This window comes from Manacus vitellinus, unplaced genomic scaffold, assembly GCF_001715985.3.
Source record: "Manacus vitellinus isolate BGI_N305 unplaced genomic scaffold, ASM171598v3 scaffold_26_pilon, whole genome shotgun sequence".
NCBI lineage: Eukaryota > Metazoa > Chordata > Aves > Passeriformes > Pipridae > Manacus > Manacus vitellinus.
The window spans coordinates 2,513,837-2,537,822 of record NW_021939960.1 but is presented as its reverse complement, the minus strand read 5'-3'; positions in this window follow the sequence as shown (position 1 = coordinate 2,537,822).

The following is a 23,986-nucleotide window of genomic DNA, read 5'->3' as shown; positions in this document are numbered from 1 at the left end:
TGTACAGAATTATTAGTTATTCCCTCATCGTGCACTGTGGAATGTTTCTGCCCACGTGGAATTTGATGTACTTGTCCCTCTTATTTTTCATGCTACTTCTGACTTGTCATGATCACTTTGGATTCTGGTCTTGTCTTCCAGTATCCTCACAATGTGATGCTGTCTGAAGCTGTAATAAGCATAATCTGTTCTGTCAATGGGGTCACTAATGAAAATATTGAGTAGTACCAACCCCAGGCCCCTGTGGAACCTCACTTTGTGCAACATCCCATCAGCCTTTCATAAATACTCTGAGTACAACTTGGACACTGATTTTGTGCCCATCCAAGCACTGTTTTATCTGAGCCATGTTTCCTTGGCTTCAGTACAAGATATCCTACAGCAATCAGGAATTCCTCTCAAAGTTACTGATCTCTATTGCTTTCTGTCCACAAAACCTCCTTACTTGGAGAAGTAAATTTAATCTTCATGAACAAAATGTCAAACTCTTCTTGCTTGTTATCTTTACAGAATACAGATAATTTGTTCCAGAGTTTTCCCATAAATTTAAAAGAAGGAAACTCCTTTATAATCTTCTAGTTAGTTCTTTTTTCCATTCCCTTGACTTCTGTGTTTTGTCACTTCACCTGTTCTTCAATATATCTCAAGAATAACTATTAATATCTCTGAACCTTAGTCCTTTAAATAATGGAGAATGAGACAGAAGGACTACAAAGCAGGAAAATTATTTTAAAATGGCTAAATTGCCTGAATATTTTCTACCCTTCCTTATCAAATACTAGAACATTGTGGTGACACTCTCTTCATAGCTCAACTCAGCCCCCCCAAAAATTAGTAAATACATAGACTGTCCTGAGGACATCTGACAAAGGCTTTCTCTACTTTTTTTGAGTAGAAACCAGTTGAAAAGTTGTGCAACCCAACTTCACTTTGACTTCCTTTCCCTACATTAGTTATAGAGGCATTTTTTTTATGGTTTATGTCATTTGTAGGTTGGTTTGTACCTTGAATTTTCTTATTCTGTCCTTGGACTTTGCCTGAAACGTTGAAATCTCTCACGAGCTTTGGAGTGTGAGTCTGCCACTTTTTCACAACGTTTTGTGCCCCTGTTTTTTTTGTTTTGGTAATTCAGGGATGTTCATTCCACCAGTGACAGTTAAATAAATGCTGATCCACCTGTAACTACTCCCTTTAGAAGACCCCAGAGTATTTGCTCCTGCAGATTGAGGATCTTTCTTCATTACCTGGTGTTTCTCCAACATTTCCCCTGAGATCCTGGTATAAATGTTGCAGGCAGGTGCCAGGGTTGGATGGACCTCAATTTGGTTCAGTAGTGCCTGTGCCAGTCTAGAGGAAAAGGGCAAATTTTGAACCATTGTTCCTTCTCCCACCTTAACTCCCGTGAGGTGGTGACAGTGCAGCCCTTCAGAACTGCAGCTGTTCCGTGGAAGATTTGATTTGGGCCCTCTGTGCAGCAGGGAGAAATATGTCTCTGCTGTAAATCACTTAAAACAGGCAGAATCCTCAAGTTGTTTTCATGCAGAATCACACAGGGACCTAATTTTCTGTGATGGCTTCTCCAGTTATTGCATCACAAAAATTTCTCACTATGGAGCAGCAGGTTTCATTCATTCCATCACCACCTATAAATAAGGGTTGTGACTGGAATAGGTCATGAGAGTGACTCCTGGGAACACCACAGATCGTATTATCTGTGAGGAAAATGTGTTTTAAATTGCATTCTTCTAACTACATCCTGGTTGCTGCATAGTTCATTTCTGAGCGTGCTAAATGGCATCCTTAGCACCAGTGGTACAGCACAGAAAATGATGTTTCAAAATGCTTGGAGAATAATTTAGGCTGGAAGGGACTTCTGGAGGTCATGTAGTTCATCTGGAGGAGGTGTCAGTTGACACCTCAGAACTGGAACGTGCCCCAGAGATCAGATTTGTGGGAGTCTGCCTAAGTGCCAGAACTCTTTTGGTACTGCATCAAAATCAATATGTAGTTTACAGTAAGAAATTGGGGATGTTTCAGCTCACTCTGTTCAGTTATGAGGGGGAAAAAGGTCTATTTAGATAGACATTTCAAACTGACTCCCAAATCATTCGTTATTTTTCACAGTTTTGGAAATCTGCTTTGCTGAGGAATGATGCTGAATATTTTTCAGTTCAGTCTTGCTCCCAGCAGGCTGTCTCTTCTCATAGTGACTGTGAGGGAAAGGGTTGGTGGCTACAGCTTGTGTGGACAAAGCAAAGGAAAACATGAATTAGGTGTGCTTTGTGCCTCTGAGTTCTCCTGTGGGTTTGGAGCTTTACTTTTGAGATTTTCCTGCTGAAGCTGCCCAGTTCTCCCATCTGATTTGTGCATTGCAATTCACTACCCATGGAAAACTGTGTTTAATGCTTGGAGGGATTTTTTTTTTCCCAACTTTTCTGAGGCTGTGCTGCACTGGGCTGTTCTGTGTGAGGACTGGCAGAGGAATCAGCTTGTTTTGAGCTCTCAGCAGCACAATCCCTTGTTCCCACAGGTTCTCCATGCAAACCAAGCAGACAAGAGCTAACACTTTGGGAAACCTGGAAAAGGGAGGTGCAGCTCTATATGGATTCATGGGGGCCACCAAAACCACTTCTGCATGTGTTGCTGCTGAATTCTTACCCAGCTCTCAGGTAGGACATGTGATGAAATATTTGGGAATTAAATCAAAAGTATCAGGAAAAATGGAATAGCACAAAAGTAAAAGGCAAGTGAGCATTTGGATGTGTTTCCTTGTGGCAGTTGCAGCAGTTCCTCACTGTCATTCTGATATATTTGTGTGTACAAACTTGTCATCTGAGATGGTTATGTCACCCTTGACTTCCAGCTGCACTACAGTTCTGGCTACTATTATTTTAAATTGTGTCTCTATGTAATGATCCTCCCAGGAGAAAAAAATAATACATTATCTTATATTAAGCAATCAACATTGACAGAACTTCATTACCCCTTATCATTATCCTTATGTTTATAAGATAAAATCCAAGTCAGTGTTCTCCAGTCATATCTTTGAGGGCCTGTCTTTCTTCTTTCTGATGGTCTGAGGAAAAACCTCAGCAGTCGTCATGAAATAATCCTGTGTGTTAATCTGTTATTTCCACCTTGAGAAGTGCAAAATGATTCCCTTAAGAATTAATCCTTATGATACTCATTGAAAGGAGTTAAAGGAAGCCATCCAGAATTTTAACCACTCTTGAGTTTACAAGGCAGAGAATGGAGTTGAGTCTCATTGTCATATTTTGCGGCTGATGCTACACCATTAACTTTAAGTAAATTTAAAAATCAAAGCTGTAATCTGTATTTTAATATTGATATAGTCCCTGCCATTTTGACTTTGCCAATCAGCCAGAGTATTTCAACAGCTATCAGAAGGATAATTCTCACATGGTTTGGTTACAGAGTTAAGCATGTTAGAGGTCTATTCACTCATTTCTGCAATAGCAGGAATTGGACATGTCAGTAAAGAAGGATGTCTTAAACCAGAATGACTCATCTGATACAGTATAGTTGGTGATTCTAAATTTTATGGAAAAATACATTTTAAAAAATAATTCTAAAAATATTCTGCAGCATGAGATTACTTGACTGAGGATGCTGAAGGAACTCAGATTCAGATATGAACACTCAAATACCAGGTTGAGTCTGGAATAACTTTTGTATTTGCAGTCAGAATAATCAGCAGGTGATTAAGGATTTCTCTATCAACAATATTCCATTATGGATCTCTTGGACTGTGAGGGGGATTCACTGTGCTGGTGTTTTGAATACCAAGGGGGCTGGTGATGTAATATATATATTCTGGAACACTTTGTGCACATGTTCTCGGAATGTCCATGTGGGAGAGTTATGGGAAATACATCATGGGCCCCAGACTGGAGTTTATACACAGTATTACTCTGCCATAGGATCCCTTTAGCTGTGTTCTAGATGACCTGACAATGACTCCCCAAATGCCTGAAGCCAATTTAGAAAGGATGCTAAGAGCACTCTAATAGCTGAAGTTATGACTAGTAAAGTGTAAATCAATGCTGTGCACGTTCCAAGGAGGGAGAGCGGGGCCAAATGAGTTTGGTCTTAATGGAAGGAGTATTTTAGGCAAATTCTGCATGTGTGGAGGCAGATCCTACATGTGTGATACCACTTTCTGCAGTCAGGTCTACTGCCCTCCCTTTTTCTGGAGTGAAAGGTGAGTTTACTTAGTCTGGACCAAACCTGTGCTGTTGCTGTTCTTAATGACTGTATTAACCTCGTTAGTTTTGCTAGGTGAGCACTGAGCATGAGCCTAAGCTGGGCTGTAAATACAAGGCAAGACTAGGGACAGAGAAGCTGATGCTGCACCCCTTATTTCAGCACCCACGTACCAGCCCCTACCAGTTCCCTCCCTTCCCTCCCACCCCTCAGGCTCTGGTGCAGCACTAGACCATCTCTACTGGCAAATATTTCCTCATTTCAGCAGTGATGAATGGATCCACCAGGCACTTTTGGTGGATTTTATGCCAATGCACACCAAAAATACGAGTTGAGGTCATGGGCTGTGCCTAGTTCTGGGGCACAGGGTTTCTCACCCTTGATTTATACCCAGCAATCTTCTGACAGCCCCTTTAGTCAATGGAGATGTAAATCTTTTAATTTCTCCTTGTCTGGAGAAGCTTCTGCACTCTGAATGCCGTGGATTTTTAGGGATAACTAGTGGGGGCCCAGTTCTGGATGTGATCCTCTATCTTTACCCGTCTCCAGTTATCCAGAGATAATCAGATATTAGAGAAGGTTGGAAATTTGTCTCCTATTAATAATTTAGAAAAAAAAGTGATAAAAGACTCTGATCTTGCCAGTGTCATAAGTAATGTCACTTAGTAAAGTGACTGGCACTAGCTGTAGGCTCAGATATGCCAATTATAATTAAAGCCATTATTTTCAAATACAGTTCAGTTTATTCCTGGGGAAAAGTAAAGAGAATTTTAGAGTGACAAATCTCTCTGGAAAATGCAAACTTGACGAAAAGGCTGAGCTTTTAGACTACCTGTAATAATTTGGTTTCAGGTTGGAAATGAAAAGTATGTAAAAACATATTCTTTAAAATGCGTGTTGGCCACTCGACATACTGTACAACATCCAAATATGTTGTGTCTGTCAGAATCATCTTGAGAAAGCTTATGGTGACTTACAAGGTAGAAGTGATGCTTGTTTCTTAGATCAACAGCCTTCAAACATCTCTAGTCAGGTTTTCGGAAAGGTACTGAACCATTATCCCTTGCAAATCTGATGCCCATTCACGGATAGAAAGATAGCCAAATTGCCACTTATTTTTGAGAATTAAAACCAAAGGTGGGGCTCTAAAAAATTAGAGCCAGTGAAACTGTGTTCCTTTTCAGGCACTTGTGGTCTCCCAACAGAGAATTGTTGATAAAACTGCAGGTTTGCTTTGCTTGCAGAGACACATAGATAACAGTTGTACTTTGTAAAGCCATATAACACCTTGAGACAGCACTCACCCTTGGTGGCTTTTGTCCCTAAAATGAATGGGATTCTCAGAGATGACCACAGGAGTAAATAAAACACAGCCACAGCTCCTGAGCAGAGCTCATTCCCTTGAAGGCAGCTTTAAGCTCAGGACAAAGGCCCTGAGGAGTGGAAGGCGTGTCTGGCATCAGGGGATCTCCCCAGTGCCCCAAACCTCCACCCCAGGGCATGTCCCGGAGCAACAAGGGTTTGGGGCTGCAGCTCCTCACCCAGAACTGAGGGGCAGCTGGTAGATGACGAACAGAAACATTGTCACTGACCTTTCCTGTGCCTGTCCTGCCCAGATCCAGCGGGTCTTGGTGTTCCTCTGATCCCGGCCTTCCTTTAGCTCCATGAGCACAAGGTGTAGGGTTTGTCCTCCTGCTGCCGCCCCACCAGAGATTGCCTGAGACCCGACTGCAGTGCAGTGATCTGAGGGCTGATGTGAACACCAGGGACAGACAAAATTCCTGCTTGCACTGCAGGTGACTGGGATCTAGGCAAGAAAAGTTGCTGTAGTTGAATTTTTTTCATTCTTGCGATTGCATTGGGCAGCTATTTTGTTATTATTGGCAGTCTTAAAGCCTTGGCTTTGTTTTCTGCCCTGTAATCTCGTGTTGATGTTCTGTTCCCAAACCCTCTGTTTAAAAGTGTTTCCATTTGATATGATTAATAGCTCTTGTGAGTGATCTCTATTAAGGACTCAAAGCTCAATTTCAAATATTTTTGTGGCGCTTCTGGTGGGCCTTGCTGGGATAAATTAAGCCTATTTTTCCCCTGATTGCTTCGTTGGATCTCTTTGTAACTTCACCTTGTATTCCTTTCTGTTCAATACTTTTCAAAGTACTGAGAGTTTAAAGAGGTACAATAAATCCCAGATCAGTTTTTAATGACCATGGTAAGCCTGCTTGTAATATGTCAGTAAGCTGAGCCTAAAAGCCAATGGGGAATAGGCCATTTCTGCCTTAGTAATTGCCTCCACAGAAAGATTTATAATGTCATTATCTGAATCTACAAGAAATAACTCATAGAGCTGAAATACCCTAAAAAAATATTACAATTCCCTTAAAATCTAGTCATTCATAAATGCTAAATCATAAAACTTTTTTTTCAAGATGTTTTATGTTAAAAATAAAACACGGTCAAAATATAAATGTACTTTTCTTAATCAGATCCTCGGTTCTTTATGTGTCTGATTTCTGAGCTGTAGTTTGGGCAGAGGGGCTGTGGGGAGCTCAGCCCTGCTGCAAACAAACGAGTGCTGAGAAAACCACGGAGAGGACGAGCATCCCCAGTCATTTTTCTTTATTTGTGTGCGATTCCAGGGGGGGAAGAGGGTTAGTTAGCACCGCAATAAAATTAATTTTAGCAATAAAAATCACTCCCCCCTTCTCCTTCCACCGTTTTCCCCTGAAAAGCCCCACTAAATGTCCTGATGGATGTACTGCGGTGCTGTTTGAAGCCATTCCAGGCAGCTTCCCTTGCCCTCAGCATTCCCCAATCAGGAGATATCATTCATTTCTTTCAAAAAGCAGGAAATGTACTCTTCAATTTGTCTGGTGTTTAATAAAGTGCTAGAATTACCATAGCTACCCTCATCTTCTGCTGCTTTAATACACTGTGAGATTTATACTAATTTCAAGCAGACTCTATTCTTCAGCGTGCTGAGCTTGTACACTTAAAAGGGCACTGGCACTGGGCTTCTTTCTCTTTTTAATCATGAGCTCCTGTAAGTGAGGATCTGATTTCAATTTCCCTAAAAATTTTTCATTGATTTGCTTTTTTGTGTGCGTGTTGTTTGTCCACAGAGGCTGGTTTTGCCACAGTTTCTTTTTTTTTTTTTTTTAATTATTTTTCATTCACTGTTTAAATAAATATTATTCCCTGACATCCCTGGAGATGTGTTGTAATGCAGTTGCTTCAGCTCAGTCGAGTGATTCCTAAAATCAGTGAAAGGTTTCTAGTCTGATACAGTCTGATTCTTCTCTGAAGTTCAAATTAAACTTTTCCAGGGACCAATATCTGCTCTTAGACTGTAAATTATAGAGGCTAACACCCTTTTAAAGTGTGGCAGTTCTGTTATTAACTTGAATAGGTCCAAGATTTCATTCCATGTCCCATATACTTCAGAGCACAGACATGTCTATAAGTAATAAATTATTATTCATTTCTAGTGAGCATTATAAACTTTCAGGTTCTTTGCCTCAAAGAAATGAGCTTCCTGAAACAGAAATTATTTCCCAGTCAGGGCAGTCTCATCTTCAGAATGCCACCTAAACTTGAGGGGTGTGAAAACAACATTGATAAATTATTTCCTGAGTTCAAAAATTATTTATAAGCAAATAAATGCGTGCTTCTGGATGTGTACATCAAATTCTTATCAATATTAGGGAGAACATTTCTTTGCAAAGAGACCAAAATAGATTAATTCCCCTATTGTCTGTGAGCCTCTCCTGAGCACCTCGTAGCTCTGTTTTTAAGCCTTTCCCTGCTTTCTGAGGCAATGTGATGTGTGCTTTTCAGCACTGAGCTCCCTGAAGGAGTCAATGACAACTAAATGAAACTGGAATCTTGGAGTGTTCTGTCTTAAGTTGATGTGTTTAAGAAAGAAAAAAAAAAAAAGGTTTTCTAGGAAAACCTATTTTCCTTAGAAGCTGCTGCACCCTGAGTCCAGTCAGATTTCTAATTTGAAGTAAACTTGATTCATTGTTGCTCATTAGCTGCTAAATCTAATCTGGATTGAGAACAGAACATAGCAAGTAAAATAAAAATCCTTGCACTGAAACCAAAAGCCTGGGAAAATAATTGCAGCCTCTGCAAGGTGACAGTCGGGACTGAGCCACGTCCTGGAACTTGGGGAACCACAAATTCACTTCCATCAGGATTGTTGCTAATAGGATTGTAGCAGAGAGAACCCAACCACAATGAAGGATGAAAGAATATCAAAATATCTTTTTGCTCCCTCTGTTAGAGACTCATCCTGTAAGAACCAGGGTGAAATACTGACTGGAGGTGGGTTAGGATTAGTCTCTGGTTATTCACTTGGTGCCGTGCTCCTTCACTATTGTACAGAGCAAATGTTTCCTGACAGGCTAACTAGGAATAAAAAAGGATCAAGGGCTCTGGTGACATGCTGAATGTTACAATCATTATTCCCATCCTCTGGCTGTGGTTTACCTTTGGCAGTGTCAGAGGTGACTGTTCTGGCAGCCCAGGAAAGGGACAGAAAAGCTGCTGGGGTGTGTGGGGCTGCTGTCCTGCAACCTCTGCCCGTGAGAATTCCCACTGAACTTTGTAAAACTCTCTCAGTGAAAAGTGTGGGGGCTTGTCCCTTCCAGCATTGGAAGGGGGAATAGTTTTTATGCCTATTCTTTCTCCTGTCATGAAAATCATTACTCGGCTGTTTCATTCTTACTTCACATAAGGCACATTATTTTGTGAGGTCTTTCAGAAGTGATTAGCAACTGTCAAAGTGATGGTGTTTGCAGCTGTGTACATGAGCTCTCCTGGGATCTGATCCATTAGCAAGTCTGAATCCAAAACATTCTCCTGGTGCTGGACTGCTGACTCCATCCAAAGTGGCAGGGGTGGGCAGGGGAGCTCATTTCAGCCTGTGCACACTGCCTCGTGTGCCAGCTCGTTTCTCCTGCAGCAACAGGAGGGTTTGGACATACACAGGATGCAGTTGCCTGACCACAAAAACTTTTCCTTCTCATATGATGTATGATTCCTAACCAGCAATCAGGGAACAGGGTCTGCCTTATGTTACAGATTATGGTGTTGCTGATGGTTCTCTTTCCTGTCATCCCCTTTTTTATCCAAGGCAGTGAGAGTTGTGAGCCCAAATCCTAAACCAGAAGTCTCTGAGGTAAAGGCTGTATCTTGCCTTGGCAACCTGTTCTTCACCACATAAGAAAAATGCTGTGACTCCTTTAGGAAGTGCCCTGTTGTTGTTCCACGTTGTTTCAATAAGAACAATGAGTTCAAGATGCCTGTGCAAGGAGACAGTGCACATTTCAGAATTGCCAAATGCTTTCATAGCATTTCAGTAAACATTTTTAACATTTTTCCCAAAACTAAAAGGTGTTGAATTAAGTAAATGGCATCACTGCTGGTGTTGTGAGCAAATGCCTTGGTCTGTACAACTGGAGTAATTAGTTATGGGTGAGAAATCTCATCAGGAGACATCCTGAAGAGGTGGAAAAAGGACCCAGTTAACTAATAAACATACAGCCAGTTCATTTTGTGTTTCCCTGAAGAGGAGAGGGAGGTAACTAAGCAAAATCAAGTTCCCTGTTGGAAACATTAAAACTAAAGAAAGCTGGAGAGACAACCCTTCACAGGGAAGGGCAGACAACATGCCCATACTCAAATTCCTGTGCTGTGCTGGGTCCTACACAGTTAACAGTTGTTCTGCTTTTTTTTCATTGTATCATACAAGTGTAAAATGTGCAAAAATTTTAGGTGAATAGATTAAGATTAAATAACCCTTCAGTTTTTTAGAAACCACAACTGTGTTCGGGGTAGTTTAAGGACTTTATTTCTGTCTGGCTTCCAATGCTGCAACTTCCCACTCTCAAAAGCAACTGCACCAAGAGAACTTGAGTTTGGATAAATTACTCTGATATTGGCCCATGTGTAATGTTTGCTAATGAAATATAAGTGTACAGGTCAAAAGAGAAATATTTAATGGGGGTGTTTACCAGTTGGTGATGGGAATGAAGAGCTCAGAATACACCAAGACAGAATAGTTAGTGAATCTGTCATAGGCATAAATCAGCCACACTCCCTCTGCATTTCTAATTGTCTCCCTAAAAAGGTTTTAGTCAACCCCTTAAAATGATGAGCACACAAATGCATTTTTATATCGCCTGTTTGCTTTTAGTTATGCAAATTTGTTCAAGAGAAACGCTGTGCTCAAAACGCTCTAAAATTGTTAAACCCTACAGATGTCTGTAGTGTGAGAATGTTAAAAAGCAAAAGTTCATACTCTCTAACCAGACATGGGACTGCTCTGATTTGGAGTTCAAGGCTGGTTCCAGGTATAAGTAAAGCAGGGCATTAGTCAGGGCAGTAATAGGGGTTGGGGAGACTATTATGGTCTGTCTTTATGGCATTCTTCAGGCATCTCATTTCAACAAACTTACTACAGAAGCGAATTAAGTTGGATAGAGATGGACCCAGCTTGCAGTCAGGCATATATTTTATTATTATTTAATTAATTTATTAAATACAGTAATTGAAACGAACTTTCCACTCCACCTAGGCCACTTTTGAAAAAGCCAATTAACCCTCCATAATATGACTTGGGTTTAGCAACAGTGGCCAGAGCAATGCTAAGCTTTGGAAAGCCCAGACCTTCACTGCTTGGGTATTCAGTGAGCAGCCCCCACCCCAGGGTGGTGATCCTGGGTTTGGCCTCACACACCACAAACATCACTCTGCTGGAAAAAAACAAGGCTGTTGTGTGGTCTGTCACTGCTCAGGACAGATATCTGGGAAGAAATCTTGTTAGGCTTGGAGACTTTGAGATTAGGCATAAAGCTTTCAGTCAGGATCTTGTGTGTTTGACCTTCACACTTGTCTCTCACAGCTGTCACTGCAGGAGAGCCACGAGAATTAAACTGAGCACAGCTCCCGCTGTACCTGGAGGGGCAGGTTGGGCAGCCAGGAGGCACCTCTGGCACATCCACATCCACCTAGAGTGTAGAGAGATGGATTTTGCAGCAGTCTGAGCTTGTCAGTGTAGATGTACCCCTCTACTTGATTGGGATTGCATTAAAAGCCAAGTTTAGCAGCATATCTGGAGGCTTGTGCTCCTTTTGTCGTGCTGAGCCTTTGGTTTGGCTTAAAAAACCCCTCAGTATCCCTGGCATCTTCCACAAGCACTAAATTAACACACAAATGCTGAAGGAGGATGTAAAACTCCAAACTCTGACTATGATTCTGTAATTTTATGGAGTTCTGCATTGCCTTAAATCCAGCACAGAGCTTCTGATCATCGTGTCAGTGGGCACTGAACAGCCCCTCGTTTGTCAGACCATTGAAATTCAGTGCCTGAGCACTTAGTCTTTTGGAAAACATCCTGCACGCTGTGATTTACAGCACTGTGGAGCTGATTAAAAAGTCACTCGTTAAAAAGGTATTTTTTATTATAATTGCTAAATATTTTTTGGTGTGGTTAGTTGGATTCACCTTTAAAATGATGTATGTGCTGGCTCTTCTCCCGAGCTGTCGAGCCAGAGCCACTGGCTCTTAGATTTGTACCCCAGTGGCAGAGGCTTTGCAGTGCTTTGCATTTTCATGTGCTTTCTTTACTTAAGCAGAGGAATATCAGCATATTCTTCTGGATAGGGTGGAATTTGGAACCCTGGCTTTCAGTCCCAAGTACCAGTTTCCTCTCTGAACTGGAAGAAGAGATTTAACTCCTCCCCTTCCCTTTCACAATATTTAGAATTGAACCTATCTGTCATTAAATATTCCAGAAGTCCTGTACAAAAAGTATTTCTTTCAGCTGGTTGAGGGTTGTAGGACTTAATTTTCCAAACATGGTCCTTTAAGTAACAGAAGAAAAATGCTGCAGCAGCTGTGTTTGCTGGGGCAGGGCAGGTGGCTGCAGCAGGAATTAAAATAAACCGATTGAGGGGGGAAAATGGTTCTCACAGTGCCATCAGTGCAGGGATGGGCTCGTTGTGCTTCATGGGATGGAGATGGGACTGGATAGACAGGAAGGACCTCAGGAGGACTAAGGCAGGACTGTGACTGCCTGGAAAACACTGAGAGCAACACCCACATCTGTTAGAGACAGAAGGAACCTTGTGGGGATCTGTTCTGCAAGGCATGGGTGAGGTCTGAGGGCAATCACAAGGAGAGGGAAACCAGCCTGTTTGAGAGGATGGAATCTGGATTTCTAGGCAGGTTTCATGTCAGGACAGATCCCTAAAGAAGTAACTTGATAGCTGAGCTGGCATTTTTAACTCATCTCAACTCTTGACTTGAAGGCAGCAGTCAGCCCTACAATATCATCTTCAGAATAAGATACTGCTTTTCTAGCAGAACAAAAGAACCATTAATGACACCAATTAACCAGTGTAATTCTCATTTACACCTCTTTATTACCTTCCACACACAGTATGTGATACATTATACATCCCATTAATTGTTAACATACACGCAAGTCAAGATCTTTTATTATACCAGGTCATCTATCATTGATACAGAGATATAGATATTTTATAGCTGAGCCAACTAACACCACTGTAGAGCAGAATCTATAACCATTTTCACATCAAATCTGATTGTGTTATTAAGCCCTTTAGAAGTCCTTACCATGTAATTTGGCCTCCTCCCAGAAGGCATTTTAGAGAGGGGAACAAAAAAGTGGGATTTGGGGTAAACTGTCTTAATTTTGTGGATTTTTTTTAAAAAACTGAGATTATTTTTAGCATTTTAAAGATAGAGGTGGTGGGTTGTTCTGTTCAACGGTAAATTTCACTGATTTAACAAGAATAATTGTTTTCTTTTAATTAACTGAAAACATAGATGAATTAGAGAAGAGGAAATATTAAAGGGTAATGTAGGTGGGAATTCTTTTTTTAAAGTGCCAAGGGTTTTTGCATTTTCAAAGGATAGAAAATCAAAATGATAATGCAATAGGTGTAACACTCTTTGCTTATTCCCTGCACAACTCCAGTTATCAATGGGCTGCTTATTGCCCCAACAATTGGCATTTAAATTGCTCCTCCTCGTTTGAGGTGCTGGGATTCAGGAGCACTGAGGGGTGGCACCATCTCCCAGCCAGGACTGATGTGCTGCTCCCAGGGAGCTGCAGCACAGGGACATTCATGCCAGAACAGTGTCACCCCTCAGCTGAGCCTGGAGACCAACAGGGTGATTCTTTTCTTCTGCTTTGCTCCTGAGAAGCATCACTTCAGGCCCATGGAGTGTGTCAGGGACTTAGCACCCTTTTTTAGCCTTTCCTGAAGAAAATCTGTCCAAATTTAATTTCACTGGTGCCTGTGCTGGTCCTGCCTTGTATCTGTATAAAAGATGAACAAAGGCACTGGCCAAGGCCATCCATGACTGTGGAGTGATGAGGTGACAGGAGAGCAGACCTCCACCTCCTCTCTGTGCAGCTCCAGCCACTGGGCAGAGCTCACCAACCACCAAACAGAGCTGGAAAATCTCCCTGCCCACTCCATGCTTTACTTCTTCACTCATATACCAGTTTAGTGCATAATAATATATAAAGAAAAGCATCTGTGCATCTGCTCTGCTGACTTGTACTTGTAGTACTGAATTTCTGCTTTAGGCATAATTCACAGGATCTGGTGCTCGGGAAGTGTAGGACCTGAGAAATGCTGCAGTCCATGTCTGCTCTTGGAATTCTCTTCCAATTCCTCACACAGGGCTTGTCCCTGGGCCCCATCCTGCCTCGTGCCCACCTTGTGCTGGCAGCACCCACGTCCTGGGTGGGATCTGCCACAACCTGAGCGTGCTGGGCCCCAGAAAACTGCTTCACACTGTTCTAAATCCAGCCTCCATTAGCTATATTCCTTAATTAGAGCAAATGAATACTAATTATTCATGGCTACTATTTTATCAAAATGAATGGCAGCAGCAGTTGGAGACTTTGCCCATTAGATTTTGAGCTGTTACACACAAAATGTTGATATATTCACTTCATGTGGGCTATTCTGGTGAACATTTAGGATGGAAGTGATTTGAGGCTAATGCAGTGTCAGTAAACAATTAAATACCATTGACTGAGCTGTTGATGACCCCAAGTAGGGAGCACAGTGTAAGAGGGAGAAGGTTTGTGTTAGCACAGACCCTACAGAAATACATGCTAAAGCATTTTTAAGTCCCTAGAAGCTTGCTATGGGAATAACTCCCCAAAACGTTGCTAGTTTTCATTGGTTTTGGTTCCTATGGCTGGATTTCACTGTTAGTTAGCACATAAAATTTAATTAATTGACAAAAAAATTTTATAATGGCATGGGCTGTAAGAGATTTTCTTCAAAAAAAAAGTTGCTGTGTTTTCTGATGGCATCTTGTACCACATCTGGGCTTTGTAGGTGACTCTTCAGGCCAGTGTTGGTAAATTCTTGATAATTTTGTAATCTCCAGTTAAAGAAAGAGGAAATTAAGCTGTAGATGAGTTTCTCCAGTTATCCTGGTTCTGTACAAAGATTCACAAGGGCCTCAGAGTGCCTCTTGTGAGTTAATACTGAAGAGCAAGGCTCTTATGTTGGGATCACAGATGAATATTCTGTAACCGCAAGGCAGCCTGTGCTGCTGAATAAAACTTTAAAAATCCCTTTAAATGCTTTCAAGAAAGTGTTTGTCATTTTTAGAAAATCGAATCTCCTTTGCTGTGGTGTTGGTTGTGCAGTGATGGTTTTAGAAGGGATATTAAGGTTCTAAGACAGAAGAATATTCCTGGGGAGACCTTTGCAAATGCCTAAATTGGTAAGATGATTAACCATTAGATCTTTAGCAGGCTAATGATTTAATTTTTAAAAAAAGGCAAAAAAACCCCCAAACAAAACAGCAACTTAGTTGCACATAAGTTTAGATATTATTCACATTTGCTGCAGGCTGGTTCAGCCTGTTACAGAGGGATTTTTGTACACTGCAGTCTCATAGTTGCAGCATGAAGCTTGTATGGGGATAAGAGGCTAATTATCGTGTATTAAACTGGAGAAAGAATGTAGTATATGATAAATGTGAGTGTTCCATGTGTACACACCTTTCCCTTTAAAAATATTGTGCATAAAGGAAATCTTGGCTTTAATTGAAAACAATAATTATGGCAGTTATGCTGAAAACAGGAATACAGTGCTAAAAGAATATTCTATACGAAGAATGAGTATTAGATGGGGTTAAGATTCAAAGTGCATAGGAGAATAAGAAGGGATTTAGGAGTTCATTGCAGTTTGCCTTTATTTTCCTTTATCACAAAGACTAAATTTCTCCAGGCTGGACACGTTTCTTTGTCAAGAAAGCAGTAAAAATCATCTTAATTTGTGATGCTGTTTTTTTGAGCTGACAGAGTTCACACCAACACTGATTCAAATTCCCAATATTAATCCTGAAGTTTCTATTTTTCCAAGCCATGCCTTTTAAGCTACTCACAATTTTTCCTTTTCTTTGCATCTTTCTTTGGGAAATAATTGTAAGGGGTGTGTTACCCTTCCTCTCACATCTGTCCCTTGACTGCACTTGCCACGTGCTCCGAAACCTTCCCTTGTATGTTCATTTTGTACTTCTCACCTGTGAAGTGTTGGTGTTTCTGTTGTGAGTTCTCTGCTGTGTCAGCACTGGGTGATGCCCAGGTCTGTACAGGCTCCCCTGTCCTGCATCCTCAGCTGAGCTTGGCAGGCTCTGGTCCTTTTTTGTCCTGGTGTCTTCTGTCCCCTTTACAGAATTACCCTGTAAGTCTTTGTCTCACTTGCTTAACTTTAGCTCCCTTCTATTGTTAACCATGTCCTGTCTTTTAATAACTTTACACCTGATTTTCTATTTTAAAACTCAGAGCATTTATTGCCACGAATTAGAAGACAATGAGACCAAACCGTAGTTTGCTGGTAAATGTAGAATAACTAAAAAAGCTTAAACTTCCAGATTAAATTATTCATTCCAGTTTCTTGCTTGGCTTTAGTCTCCAGAAAGCTCAGACACACCAACAGCTCTGAAAGGCTGTTCCCAGAAGGACTCAATGCAGAAGTAACACAGTTCCCAGAAGAACTGGGCACAGAAGTAACATCCTTTTATTCCCACTCACTTGCTTTTAATCATTTCTGTATTTTAGGGATGGGGGTTAGAAAGATCAAGCAGTAAATCCTCGCTGAGCTGAAAATACCAGGACTTGAAGTCTCCATGTCCTCTGTCCTAACCAAGCCCTTGCAGCAGCTCTGGGAGGAACCTGGACTGACCAACTCAGAGACCCCAGAAACCTGGGGTGCTCATGCTTTTCAAACAGAATCCATCATCTTTGCTTTTCATTTCTTTTTTTCTTCTTTCTTTTTTTTTTTTCTTTTTTTTTCTTTATTTTTTTAAAATTTTTTTCGCTTTTTTTTTCTGAGCAATCTTCCCCAGATTTCTGGTTGATCAAGTACAGCCTGAATTGCTATTCCATTACTATACACTGAGTCTATTAGCAGCATTTTTATTTCCACGTATCGGTCATATCAGCCCAAACCACACTCAGCAGCATTTTTTTTTTTTGAAGCTTCCTATGCCCACTGGTGGTTATGTGGGAGTCAGGATTAGCTCCTTTTAAAACATGTAATAGCTCTGCAAAGAGGGGGAATGGGCTGGGAATGTGTCATTGGAGATTTTGATTAAAAAAAAAAAACCTAATGGGAAACTGGTCTGGGAGCCAACTTTGAAGGAGCTGGAAATGCAATATGAACAAAGATCAGCAAAGCTCCTCAGGTTGCCCAGAAGTATTAAGTGTTTCATTTGTGAAATCCCCAAAGTCTGCCAATACTTGAAAGCTTGGCATGATGCAGGAGGTGCACTTGCTAAGGCAGGGTTAGCACAGATGGGAACCAAGGAACTGAGAAGGGTTTTTTTGTCTCCATCTGATGAATCTTTAAGGCTCTGGGTTTTTTTGCAGGTGGATTCCAAAATAAGAGAGCAGGTGGCATATTTTAGGATTTCAAAGCAAACCTGCAGTTTTAGTGAAGAAAGGTGATAAAACTCCAGAAGGGGCCTGGGTTTGCAGCAACATCTTTAAGGTACATTATACATCCTGCTCATCCCACAGAAGACTCTTTAATCAGAGATCAAATACCTCTGGTCCCTCTGGATGTTGAGCTTCACAGTGCAAGGAAACTTCTGGGGTGTTCTGGAAATATCCAACCCCCTGCAAACACTGTGTTAGATGGGAAACAGGGAAACTGGGAGCAGCCCAGCCACAGATGGTTCTCAATGAGTTAAATCAGAAAGAAATGCAGGTTGAAAATGAACCTGTTTTGAAAAAGCAACGTGATGATTATTTGGCAAACAAAGAAGACACATGGGTTCAGCATCAGCGTTGCTGCTGTCTTGGACAGAAGGACTTTTGTCTTGTTTTCCAGTCACCCAATTGAAGGTTTTGGTGGCTGGAACCCTGACTTTTCAGACTGTTTTGTGTAGGTGAGTTTTTGAGATGTGAGAGAACCCCTGAAGTCTAATAGAAACCTTTTAAGTAAATCTTACAAAGCTCTAATCTCTCAAAAGCTCCCATGTTCTTCTCCTCTGTTCTTATTCAATTTTTAATAAGAACAATTCCATGCAGCTCTAAAGCATGGCTCAATTAAGAAATATTCCTACCAGGCATCTTTGAAATCTTGGGAGGCTTTTCCTTTTTTCTTTTCTGTCTTTTTTTTTTTTTTTTTTTTTTGGTTTACCCCTATAAAACTCAATTTTGATTGGCTGGAGTTTAGAGAAGGAGTTTCTCTTTAATTGCAAGCTCCACTTCCCACTGTTATTTACAAGTAGACCAAATAACTTTCAAAGTCTTATGTTTTATGCTTGAAGGAGACCATGGAACACATTAGTGCTGTATTCTGAAGTTACAAAAAGCATCTTTGATCTAATTCCCTAGACATTATCTGTCCAAAAAGTATCTCTAGGTCATGAGATGTAATTAAAAAAAAAACAAGTCTGAATCAAAATTTCAAGCCCAGGTATTTTATAGTAATCAAACCTTAACTGCTTTATGATTCACTTTTATTTTTATAGTGTATGGCACTCTTCTTGCTGCTCTGGTTAAGCTTGTATCAGCATTTCCATTATAAAATGCTGCTTTCAGGGGTTTATAACTTAGCTGCAAAAATTTACTCTGAGTTTAAGATGGCATTATGACCTGACTGGAAAATCATGTTTGTATAAAATACGTGGCTGCCAATACGCATAAAAATTTTTGGAGCCTTATTTTGGGCTTTCAGAGCAGATTGCAATGGTCGTGTCTCATCAGAATATGCATTGTTAATGATGAGAGAAACAAACTGTGCCTGGAGCCATCTCACACAATGGCTGTGGCAGGTTTCATTTTCTGGTCCAGTGTTTGCTGCAGTCACCCTGACTCCTCACAGCTGGAATGGAACCAGAGCTAAGACAGAGACATTCCTCTGGGTTTGGACCTCCCTGCTTTGCTTTTCCCCCCACATCCAACACGGTCTCATTATGGATGGTTATTGATTCCTTGTATGTGCATCATTTCTAATTGCCCCATTGTAATTGGATTGGCAGAAATCACTACAGATAATTATGTTTTGCCTACTGGAAGGGCTGGAGAACTTTGGATGTGATGCAGAGTCTTCAATGGCTCCGTTTGGATGGAGCTGGGAAGGGCTGTCACTGTCTGTGAGCTGATGGTCCTGTGTCAGTGCCGACCTGATGGCTATAAAATGCCTGGATGTGTTATCCAGAGCATGAAAAGTATAAAAGAACATATGTATTTACCTGTTGCAGAGCAATTCTGCTCTATAAAAAGGAAGCAATATTCTCTTTACAGTTTTCTAGAAATGTTTCCTTTAGAAAGCAGTGGCTAGCAGGCGTTTTTTAGGGGATGGAAAATCTGTGTGATGTTTTCTAACCTAAGTTCCACAAAACTCAGTCTCTGGTCTGTGGTGGTGGGGGGGCTCTCTGCCTTTTCAGGAGGCTTTGGGAGATGGGCTGTGGCTTTTGTTACTCACTATCACACTATTTTACTCAATCCTTTTAGTTGTGTTTCTTCTCTTTATCATTTTCTCATGCCATTTTTTTTTAATTTTTTAAACTTGAAGGTAAATGGCACAACGCCACAAACCATGGAGATTTAATTTTCTGCATTCCATTCTATTGTACACTTGTATCTTAATGAGAAGCAGCTCCAGGAGTTATCTTCCCAACCCCACCCCCCCCCCAAGCTCTGAAACACAGACTTTTGGGATCAGATCTTTCCATTTGTGCAAAACTTCTGAAGACAATGGCCAGCTGCTACCAGGTGTGGCTGCCTTTTATTCACAAATAGCAGCATCATTTCAATGTCTGTCAGACTCATTTAGGTATCTTTAAGGAAAAATGACAAAAGTTACCAAGGCACGTAAATATGGGATGTCTGAGTGGAAGGAATTCCTGAGTCACTGATGTCTGGGGACCCCATCAACACCCATAAATGTGCCTCAAAAATATCTCTTGGGTGGAAAAGGAAGCAATCATGGACAAAGGCATGGAAGGAGTAAAATGCCAAAAAGGGTAGAAAGAAAAACACTGGAGGACAAAGAGTTGAAAGGGGTAAAAGGCCAAAAAAGGGAGGAATTAGGAGCACTTTCAAGTCAGAGCAAAAAGTTGTGATTCAAAGCAGCAAAGTCTCTTCATTCCATAGATACCTGTTGTTCCAAAAGGATTTTAACAGAGGAATGTTTTGCAGTTTGTAGACTTTGGGTGACTCTTGTCCTCCCCTCCCTTAGCTGTGCACCCACAGTGACCAGCACTGAGCTGGGAATCTCCCATCACTTGTATTTTGTGGATCAACCCACGGAAAATCAGATCCCTGGGGACACTGGAGGAACTGCTCAGCAATAACTACAGCCTGGCTTGGTTATTTTTAGGGGGGGCTTGGATTTTTTCACCTCTTCTTTTTTACAATCAAATAGATTCAGCACAGCAGAGGGTGGACTGTCTGGGGATGCAGGGAAAGCTGATGTGGGACAGGCCATCTGACTGCCAAACATTCAGTTGTCAAGGACCTGTGCCAAAGCATTAGCCTTGCTGAGGAGGAGGAAAAGTCATCAAACTGACAAAACTACTTTTAACTAGGGCAGGGAAAAGAACACAGGGAATCACATCTACTCTGGCAAGTTTGGGAAAGGCTGGGTCTCTCACAGAGAGGGGAGAAATCAGTTCAACTTCTGGAAAGCTTTAAGAAAGTAGACAAACTTTTTTTTTTGCTCCCCAGGGATTTAGGTGCTATAGGTGTATGTACAGCTTGTCAGTTTAATATCCTTCCCCTAAATGCTTAGTTTCTACTCTTTAATCAATATTATTTTTCTAAGAATGGCACCTAAGAATCGCATTCCGCTTGCCAAAATCTCCTGAAAAGGAGAAACTGAAGTTAGATTTGCCAAGAACTCTTTATTAGTAGTGTGTTGTAGCCCAAGACCAGCCCAGTCACGGAATAGTTATGAAATCTCATCCTCACTGAAGGAGCAGGAGCCTAAATCTGTGCTGTACCTGTGGTGATGAATTCTGACTCATAGGTGCCCCAGCCCTCAGCCTGAGTTTGCCAGACTGGTGCAGGGCATCAAACAGTAACAGGTCCCTCTTTAAGCTGAATTTTCAGCAGTGACCTGGTAGTTTTATTTGATTTATTACTGTTTTTTAACGTTTGATGAAGATTAACTCCTATCACACCAGCAGTAAGTGTCATAAGGACTGAAAACCTCTCAGACTAATTTTCATTAAAAAAAGAAAATAGACCAAACCTCACAAACAAACAAAAAAACTAAACTTACAGTTGCACACTACCCCAGCACACCCCCTCTAGTTTGTTCTAAAGAGATATTTATTATGGCAGGAAAAGGAGCCAGAAGCCTTTCTGTCATTAGTGAATAATGCCACATGACTCCCTTGTGGCACAAATGCCAGATTATGCAATGCAGGATAGTTATTGTCTCTAAATATAGTATTGTTTGGTATAGAAGTGTCTCTGGAATAACAAATTTTCTCTCATGGACGTTAATATTATACTTTAATAAGGCCAAAATAACTGCAACAAATCTCAGATTTAGCTAAAGGGCATGCATTGTAAATTCAAGTTTGTTGCTCTCACTTTCATAACTCACTGGAGCAGTCCACTTGGTGACCCTGATTTACTTAGCCTTGTCTTATTAGAAGTAGTACAAATCCGTTGTAGTATTTTGCTGTGAAGTGGCAAAAGCTTGTAGTTAACACTGTGTAAAACCTTCTCCTTGTTTAATGCTTTCTGTCACACCACCACATTCCTGCTGCAGAATGGAAACAGCACCCACAGCCAGTGGGCTGCAAATTACACCACAGTTCATCACTCAAGACTCTCCAGCATATGAGAGTATTGCAAATATTTATATTAGCAGCTTTTGTGCTTGACTGTAAAGATTAGAGATCTTACAGGGAGTACTGGAGGAATTACAGCTCCAAGGCGTGGGGGGTGACACACACAGAAGATGGATCTTTCCTGTAAAAATCAGCTTTCTTTATTTGGGGGGGGGAACATCCTCTAAAAGTCTTTGCAGTTATGAAAGTTTCCCTGCTTGTTGTGAAAATAGTGAGTGTGTTGCTCTGCAGTTCACAATTTGGTTGGGTGTGAAAGCATTTCCTCGCTGGTTGAAGTGGTGAAAGGTGTCCTTGACTCAAACCGAGGGAATTTTAGTGAGGGAGTAAAGGCATCTTTTGTTCTTGGTGTTTTGTGGGTTTTTTTTTTTATACAGGCAGCACAGTACAAACATCATCCACTATTGTCAGCACAAATATGAACTCTTATTTTCATCGGGAGGTAACCTACTTTTAAAAGAGCACCTTGAATGCTGAATTTTATATTACCTAGAGAAAATCAAGGGGGAAGAGAAGCTCTTCTGCTGTTTCAGTGATCTGGAGAGTATATTTGATAAAGAGAGGACTATGGCCAGCACTGGAGAGGGAACGATGCTGCCCTGCATTTGTGACAAAAGGGGCTGTGTGTGTTTGTGACAGTGCCCTTTATAGGCTGTGTGAAATGTCTGGATTCCTGCTTCCTTGATAACTGTCCCTGTCCTCAGACCCTCCTATCTCAAGCTAAAAGTGCTGGGGGGGGGCAGTTTATTGGTGAATAATTGGATAATGTTGTGGTCAGAGGCTGGGACCACTTGCCCACTGATGCCTCTGGCTCCTCAGCAGGGACTGGGGAGAACCAGAGTTCAGGGGAAGGATTCAGCATTCCCTTGCTTGTTCTTTCAGGCTGTTAAACACAACAGCCACATTTAACTAATTAATAAGAATTCAAAAGGCAACATGAACCCTTTTTTAGGAAAACCCACACTAATGGCATAGTCATTGCAATAATAAAGGTGCTACCCAAAAAAAACCCTGTGTCCCTTTGAGTAGCCTGTGTGAAGTGACACTGGGAAGCCTGGTGGGTGTGAGCACATTCACTCACACACCAGCTCTACTGATGGCCAGGGGAGACTCTCATGTGGCTGAACAGGACTGTTCTGGGGGAAAAGGTGGAGTTTTGAAAACAATCTCCTTTTCCTTCAGATACTCAAACCTTTATCTTAGGACATCCAAACAGTAATTTCCAAATGTGAAATTTTATGCCTGCAGGATAAATGTGAGATGGAAACTTGGTTCAAATAGTGCATCATGAGCATTATCTTGTAGTCTGTGAAATGCCTGTGTCTGAAAGGGAAGAGTACAGGCAGCTGGCAGAGTGTCTGTATAATTATTGTTTGGTCTCGTCTCCCTGACTCTGTTGTGGATCAGAACTGCATTTGATCCTTCACTGGGCTGCTCTGTGGCTGTGGGAGACACAGGAGGAGTCTTTGCTGCCTGCAAACCTGAAACTCCTTCTGAATTTTGAATTTTTTACTTTATGGTCTAGCTTCCTCCTGATGGCCATTCGTTAGTGCAGAGAACAGCTATCAGATGCCACAGGAGCATGGAAAATTTCCACTCTAATAAACACTCTCGTAACTGTCACCTCCTTATGATGTGCAGAAGGATGTGTGCACAGGATTGCCAGCTTTTCCTCTGCACCAAGTCTGACACCCTTCTCCAGGGAGCTCAGTATTTCATAAAACTGTCCTCCCCACGAGTTGGCTCAGCAAAGTCACGACAGGCACAGAGTCCCCCAGAGCCTGGCAGTGGCTGATCCTGCAGAGAGAGTCAAGGATCAAGGTGAATGTGTTGCTTTTGAGTCCCCTTTAAACTGATCAAACAAAGTGTCTGTTAATAGCACAGGAATTCTCATGTTGGGCTTTTTTTCCTGGTGTTGGAATGAAGAATATGCCATCCTTGAGCCCAAATGCAGCCAAAGTTCATGAAAAATGCAGGCACTTATGGGGTTTTAAAATGAGGTTTTTAAGAGCTGGTTCATAAGACGAGAAGAGTTTCCTAAAATGAGGGACTGACCATTAGAAGAGGCAGTAAAAGGAGTTCCAGAGGCAATGTGAAAAATGTGGATGCAACCACTCATGGAAAAGCAGGTACAAATTTGTGGATAAAGGAGAGAGGTTTGTCCATGGTGTCAGGGCAGGAGTAACAGGTTCAAGGTGAAAGAGGGGAAATTTAGGTGAGATATGGGGAAGAAATTTTTCCCCGTGAGAGTGGTGAGGCCCTGGCACAGGTTGCCCAGAGAAGCTGTGGCTGCCCCATCCCTGGAAGTGTCCAAGACCAGATTAGATGGGGCTTGGAACAACCTGGGCTAGTGGAAGGTGTCCCTGCCCATGGCAGGGGGTGGGAC